Source organism: Equus przewalskii, chromosome 29 (genome assembly GCF_037783145.1).
Source record: "Equus przewalskii isolate Varuska chromosome 29, EquPr2, whole genome shotgun sequence".
Classification (NCBI taxonomy): domain Eukaryota; kingdom Metazoa; phylum Chordata; class Mammalia; order Perissodactyla; family Equidae; genus Equus; species Equus przewalskii.
The window spans coordinates 788,480-796,559 of NC_091859.1; the positions used below are offsets into that span (position 1 = coordinate 788,480).

The 8,080-nt window shown below is 40.4% G+C and overlaps 1 pseudogene; it reads right to left on the bottom strand.

Moving 5' to 3' along the window:
• Positions 1 to 6,770: 6,770 nt before the first annotated feature.
• Positions 6,771 to 7,824, bottom strand: LOC103545726 (homer protein homolog 2 pseudogene; annotated as a pseudogene).
• Between the last annotated feature and the right edge of the window lie 256 nt (positions 7,825 to 8,080).

Here is an 8,080-nt window from a genome sequence, read left to right on the forward strand (position 1 = left end):
AAACAAAACAACAACAAAAAACCAGGCAATAAAATCACTTGTAAGGTAAAAATATAATAAAGGCAGCAGATGAACTACTTGTGAAGAAAATATGAAGGTTAAAAGACAAATGTACTAAAATCACCTATTTCAATGATAAGAGGGTAATGAATAGACACACACTAAACAGGAGACTATATATGATGTGAAAAACATATAATGTGGGAGGAAGGGACTGAAAAAGTAGAGCTTTTAGAAAGAGGTCAAGCTGAAGAGTCTATCTACTCAATATAGACTGTTATATGCATAGTATATTAGATAGGATCTTCATGGTAACCACAAATCAGAAACCTATAACAAGCAGGAAAAAAAGTAAGACAAGAGAATTCAAACATATTGCTAAAGATAGCCATCAAACCACAAGGGAAGAGAGCAAGAGAAAAAGAAAGGAACTGAGAAGAACTACTAAAACACCTAGAAGAAAAAAGTGACAAAATGGCAATAAATACATATTTATCAATAGCTACTTTAAATGTCAATGGAATAAGTGCTCCAATCAAATGCCATAGGGTGGCAAATTGGATAAAAAAACAAGACCCACATATATGCTGCATACAAGAGACTCACTTCAGACCAACAGACACTCACAAACTGAAAGTGAAAGGATGGAAAAAGATATTCCATGCAAATGGCAAAGAAAAGAAAGTGAGGGTAGCAATACTTATATCAGACTAAATAGACTTTAAAACAAAAACTGTAATAAGAGACAAAGATGGGCACTACATAATGATAAAGGGAAGAATCCAACAAGAAAATATAACACTTGTAAATATCTATGCACCCAACAGAAGAGCACCTAAATATATAAAGCAATTATTAACAGACATAAAAGGAGAAATAGACAGTAACACAATAATAGTAGGGGACTTTAACACTCCACTTACACCAATGGATAGATCATCCAAAGAGAAGATCAATAAGGAAACACTGGCCTTAAAGGACACATTAGAGGAGATGGACTTAGTAGCTATATACAGAACATTCCATCCAAAAACCACAGAAGACACGTTCTTTTCAAATGCCCATGGAACATTCTCCAGGATTGATCACATATTAGACCACAAAACAAGTCTCAATAAATTTAAGAAGATCGAAATAATACCATGCATCTTTTCTGACCACAAAGGTATAAAACTGGAAATCAACTACAGAAAGAAAACCAGGAAAGCCACAAAAATGTGGAGATTGAACAAAATGCTACTGAACAACAATTGGGTCAATGAATACATCAAAGAAGAAATTAAAACGTTCCTGGAGACAAATGAAAATGAAAACACGACATGCCAAAATCTGTGGGATACAGCAAAAGTGGTTTTATGAGGGGCATTTATAGCAATTCAGGCCTACCTCAACAAAGAAGAAAAATCCAAAATACACAATCTAAAAGCGCATCTAAAGGTACTGGAAAAAGAACAAGCAAAGCCAAAATCAGCAGAAGGAAGGAAATAATAAAAATCAGAGCAGAAATAAACAAAATAGAGACTGGAAAACAATAGAAAAAAATAATGAAACCAAGAGCTTGTTCTTCGAAAAGATAAACAAAATCGATAAACCCTTAGCTAGACTCACCAAGAAAAAAAGAGAGAAGGCTCAAATAAATAAAATCAGAAATGAAAGAGGGGAGATTACAATGGACACCTCAGAAATACAAGAGACAAGAGAATACTATGAAAAGCTATACGCCAACAAATTGGATAATCTAGAAGAAATGGATAAATTCTTAGAAACATACAACCTTCCAAAACTGAACAAAGAAGATGTAGAAAATTTGAATAGACTGATCACCAGTAAGGATATTGAAACAGCAATCAAAAACCACCCAAAAAATAAAAGTCCAGGACCAGATGGCTTCCCTGGTGAGTTCTACCAAACATTCAGAGAAGAATTAATCCCTATCCTTCTCAAACTCTTCCAAAAAAATTGAAGAGGAGGGGAGGCTTCCTAACTCCTTCTACGAAGCCAACATCAACCTGATACCAAAACCAGATAAGGACAACACGAAAAAAGAAAATTACAGGCCAATATCACTGATGAACATCGATGCAAAAATCCTCAACAAAATACTAGCAAATCAAATACAACAATACATTAAAGAGATCAGACATCATGATCAAGTGGGCTTCATTCCAGGGATGCAGGAATGGTTCAACATCTGCAAATCTATCAACATGATACACCACATTAACAAAATGAAGAATAAAAATCACATGATCATCTCAATAGATGCAGAGAAAGATTTGACAAGATACAGCATCCATTTATGATAAAAACTCTAAATCAAATGGGTATAGAAGGAAAATACCTCAACACAATAAAGGCCATATATGACAAACCCACAGCAAATATCATTCACAATGGAGAAAAGCTGAAAGCTATCCCTCTAAGAACAGGAACCAGACAAGGATGCCCACAGTCACCACTCTTATTTGACAAAGTATTGGAAGTCCTAGCCAGAGCAATCAGGCAACAAAAAGAAATAAAAGGGATCCACATTGGAAAAGAAGTGAAACTGTCACTCTTTGCAGATGACGTGATTTTATATCTAGAAAACCATAAAGATTCCACTAAAAAACTTTTAGAAATAATAAAGGAATACGGTCAAGCTGCGGGATGCAAAATCAACGTACAAAAATCAGTTGCATTTCTATACACTAAGAACAAAGTAGCAGAAAGAGAAATTAAGAATACAATCCCATTTACAATTGCAACAAAAAGAATAAAATACCTAGGAATAAACTTAACCAAAGAGGTGAAAGAGCTCTACACGGAAAACTATAAAACATTGTTGAAAGAAATCGAAGAAGACACAAAGAAATGGAAAGATACTCCATGCTCTTGGATTGGAAGAATTAACATCACTAAAATGTCCATACTTCCTAAAGCAATCTATAGATTCAAGGCAATCCCTATCAAAGTTCCAAAGACATTTTTCACAGAAATAGAACAAAAAATCCTAAAATTTATATGGAACAATAAAAAACTCCGAATAGCCAAAGGATTCCTGAGAAAATAGAACAAAGCTGGAGGTAGCACACTCCCTGATTTCAAATTATACTACAAAGCCATAGTAACCAAAACAGCATGGTACTGGCACAAAAACAGACACAGAGAATTGAGAGCCCAGAAGTAAACCCACATGTTTATGGACAGCTAATATTCGACAAGGGAGCCAAGAGCTTACGATGGAGAAAGGAGAGTCTCTTCAATAAATGGTGTTGGGAAAACTGCACAGCCACATGCAAAAGAATGAAAGTAGACCAGTCCCTTACACCATGCACAAAAATCAACTCAAAATGGATTAAATACTTGAATGTAAGACCAGAAACCCTAAGACTTCTAGAAGAAAACATAGGCAGTACGCTCTTCGACATCAGTCTGAGTAGCATATTTTCAAGTCCCATGTCTGGCTGGGCAAGGGAAATAAAAGAAAAAATGAACAAATTGGACTACATCAAACTAAAAAGCTTCTGCACAGCAAAGGAAACCATCAACAGAACGAACAGACAATGTAACAATTGGGAGAAGATACTTGCAAACCATATATCAGATAAGGGGTTAATATCCAAGATATACAAAGAACTAATACAGCTCAACAACAAAAATCCAACAATCCAATTAGAAAATGGGCAAAAGATCTGAACAAAGATTTCTCCAAAGAAGATATGTGGATGGCCAACACGCATATGAAAAGGTGCTCAACATCATTAGCTATAAGGGAAATGCAAATCAAAACTACAATGAGGTATCACCTCTCTCGGTCAGAATGGCTATAATTAACAAGACAGTAAACAACAAATGTTGGAGAGGGTGTGGAGAGATGGGAACCTTGCTCACTGCTGGTGGGAGTGCAAACTGGTGCAGCCACTATGGAAAGCAGTATGGAGCATCCTCAGAAAATTAAGGATAGATCTACCATATGATCCAGCTATTCCACTGCTGGGTATTTATCCAAAGAACTTGAAAACACAAAGGCGTAAAGATACTTGCACTCCTGTATTCATTGCAGCATTATATACAATAGCCAAGACTTGGAGGCAACCTAGGTGCCCATCAAGGGACGAATGGATATAGAAGATGTGGTATTTATACACAATGGAATACTGCTCAGCCATAAGAAATGATGAAATCCAGCCATTTGTGACAACATGGATAGACCTTGAGGGTATTATGCTGAGTGAAATTAGTCAGAGGGAGAAAGTCAGATACCATATTATCTCAATCATAAGTAGAAGATAAAAACAACGACAAAAAAACACATAGCATTGGAGATTGGATTGGTGGTTACCATAGAGAAGGGGGGGGGAGGGCAAAAGGGTTGATTAGGCTCACACGTGAGGGGTGGACCATAACTAGTTTTCGGGTGGTGAACATGATGTAATGTACACAGAATTTGAAATATGATGTACATCTGAAAATAATTTTTATAAAATGAAGAAAAAAAAAGAGATGCCTGTTGGAGTGTTACTCACAAATTCAGAGATACCACAGGGAGTGTAACACACGAAGTCAAAGACCCCAGTGGCAGTGTCATGCACGAAGTCAGAAATGCCACGAGGGAATGTTATGCACAAAATCAAAGAGAACAGGGGGAGTTTTACACACAAAATCAGAGACGACAGTGGTAGTGTTACCCACGAACTGAGAAGCACCTGGGAGTGGATTACACATGAAGTCAGTTATGCCAGTGGGAGTGTTATGCATGAAGTCACAGATGACAGGGTAAGTGTTACACATGAAGTCAGAGACACAACGGGGAGTGTGATACACAAAGTCTGGGACGCCAGGTGGAGTGCTACACACGAAGTCAGTGATGCCAGTGGGAGTGTGTCAGACAAAGCCTGAGATGCCAGGGGAAGTGTGACACACGATGTCAGAAACACCAGGGGTAGTGTTACACAGGAAGCCAGAGATATCAGGGTGTTTGTGACAGATGAAGTCAGAGACACCACAAAGAGTGGGGCAAACAAAGTCAGAGGTGCCACGTAGAGTGTTACACACAAAGTCAGAGATGCTAGAGGGACTATGACACACAATGTTAGAGAGGCCAGGTGAATTTTTGCACACTAAGTCAGAGACACAATGGTGAATGTTACCTTTGAAGTCAGAGACTCAAGGCGGGGTTTGACACACAAAATCAGAGATGCCAATGTGAGTGTTACACAAGTAGTCCAAAACTCCATGGGGAGTGTGACATTCAAAGGCATAAACGCCACATTGTGTTACACATTAAGTCAGAGACACTAGGGCATATGTACCAAAGTCTGAGGTACCCTGTGGAGTGTTACACATGAAGTCAGAGACCCAGTGGGAGTGTTACACACAAAGTCAGAGATGCCATGTGGAGAGTTACACACCAAGTTCAAGATGATATGGGGTAGTGTTGCACAAGAAGGAAGAAATGCCACATAGAGTGTTACTTACGAAGTCAGACATGCCAGCAGCAGTGTTACACACAAAGTCAGAGATGCCGCATGCAGTGTAACACACAAACTCCACGACACCAAGAGGAGTGTGACACACAAAGTCAGAGATGCCAGGCAGAGTTGGAAACGATGTCAGAGTACCAGAGTGCAGTGTGCCACACAAACTCAAGGACAAGAGGAGGAGTGTGATACACAAACCCAGAGACATATGAGGAGTGTGGCAAACAAAGTCTGAGATGCCATTGGGAGTGTGACACGTCAAGTTATATATGGCCGGGGGAGTGTGATGAACGTACTAAGAGAAACAAGGGGAGGTATGAGACACAAAGTCAGAGATGCCACTGGGTGTGTTACATATGATGTCAGAAATGCCAATGGGAGTGTGAAACATGAAGTCAGTGACACCACGGGGAATTTTGCCCATGTAGTCAGAGACGCCCAGGTGAGTGTGACACACAAAGTCACAGATGCCAGGGGGAGTGTGACACAAGACTCAGAGACACCAGTTGGAGTGTGACACACGGAGTCAGAGATGTCAGGTGGAGTTTTACACACGAAGTCAGAGATGTCAGTGGGAACGTAACACACAAAATCAGAGACGCAAGTGGGATAGTTACACAAGAATTCTGAGACACCAGGGCATGTGTGACACACAAAGTTAGAAACCACAGGGGTAGTGTTACACAGAACGTAGATGTAAACGATGTTGATATTTGGGCTAGAAAAGAATCCATTTGCATTTATTATGGTTGCAACAATCCTTAAGAAAGATATAGAGGGTGACCTGGTGGCTTAGTGGTTGTTTCACACTCTGTTTCAGCAGTGCCTGGTTCGTGGGTTCAGATCTTGGGTGCAGACCTACACACCACTCCTCAAGCCATGTTGTGGCAGCATCCCACATACAAAATAGAGGAAGATTGGCATGGATGTTAGCTCAGGGACAATCTTCCCCAAGGAAAAAGAGGAAAATTGGCTACAGATGTTAGTTCAGGGACAATATTCCTCAGTAAAAAAGAAAAGAAAAGAAAAAGATATAAACATCCCTGCCCTGACTGCTAAATAGTTAAGGAAGACCTAGTTCTGGACCCCAAACCAGAATCTTCCAGTTGTCCAAAACCTTGCAAGGCCAGAGAATCATGAGGAGATTTCTACTCTGGAGAGGAGAGAGTGGATGACGCAACTCGTTTGGAAACACCACAAACTTCACCTGCATGTAGAGAAGCAACACATAAATGAGAATGTCCTAGTCCTATTTTGTCTCACACACACATTTGGGACTCACAAGGGTACCCTGGTCTCAGCCCTGCCCTAGTTTTCCTTGCCCAGCTTGCAGAGGCCTCCACAGAAGTTGTGGAGGTCATTTATCTTCCCATCCAGCACCTTCAAGAAGTTCTTCAATTCTGCCTTCAAGTGGCATGGTCAGTAGTTACTTTCCTCAATGTCTGTCTTTAGAGAAAGCACTTTGTCTCTCTGGTTTTGATTATCTCTCTTTGCTGCCTCTAGCTTCTCAGAAATGTATTCATACTCTGACATGAGCTGAGGTCTGAGTTTACTTTGTTTTTGGAGGTCTTTTAACTCTATCTTCTTTTCTCAGAGTTCTGACTCCAGCTCCTCAATTCTTTTCTTCAACTGGGTATGCTTCTCCTTCTCTTTGTTATCTCTTTGCATTGTTCTTCCAACTCCTCAGGATTGTTCCACAGCCAGTCATTCTCTTCAGGGCAGATAGAGAACTTCCTCTTTCACTGCTCCATGCTGGCCACTGACTCCTGCAGTGCCATGGTCAGCCAGACATTGCTCTCCTGTAGGGTCTGCAGCTTATTCTCCTATTTCTTCACATTGGCAGCACTCTATGTCACAGATCAGCTTGTCATGCTCAGACTTCAACTCTGTGTCAGTAGGGGTGAGGTGAGAGGTCTTTTCCTTGTGTGTCCCATTGACACTGGATGCCTCAGTAGAAGGTGAAGTTTCACACCCAGATTCTTGGGAATGATTACTCAAGGTTTTGATTTTCTCCTGGGACTTGTCTCTGGCTAGTTTTGCAGCTTCATTTACCTCCTAAAATTTCTCTGTAAAGTTTCTCAGCTGCTGTTTGAGGAAAAACCCAAACCAAACACCACATTGGCTCTGCTGTTGGTTCACTGCTCAAGCTTCTGTGATATTTTGATTAAAGTCATATAGAGTGTGATTGTTTTGTTTATGATCACTTTGGCTCCTTACAAACTAATGATCCAATAGCTGTTTTCTGTGGAATCTAGAAGTAGGAAATGGTGGCTGCCTGCTCACTTCTTGGCACTCAGTTCTTGGTGATGGAGTCAATCTGGAAGATATGTGCTTGTGTAGTGAAGACGGGTTGCTCTCCCATTTCCTGCACTGCTCTCCAAAGCTACTCCCTATGCAGCACATAAGGTGGCCTGTGCCTGTCAAGCTCAGCCCTGGCCCCTCTCCACTCTGCCAAGCTGCTTCTGCTGCCTCCAGGTGCAGTGGGGAATGGGCCACCAGGGGCAGGGTGACTAAGCTGTCCAGCTCCCCCACCATGCTTCTTAAGTAACCTCATGGCTTTCAACCCCAGGGTCCCTGACTGTGGTTATTTTTTTGATATTTGAAAGTCATTCATGTTT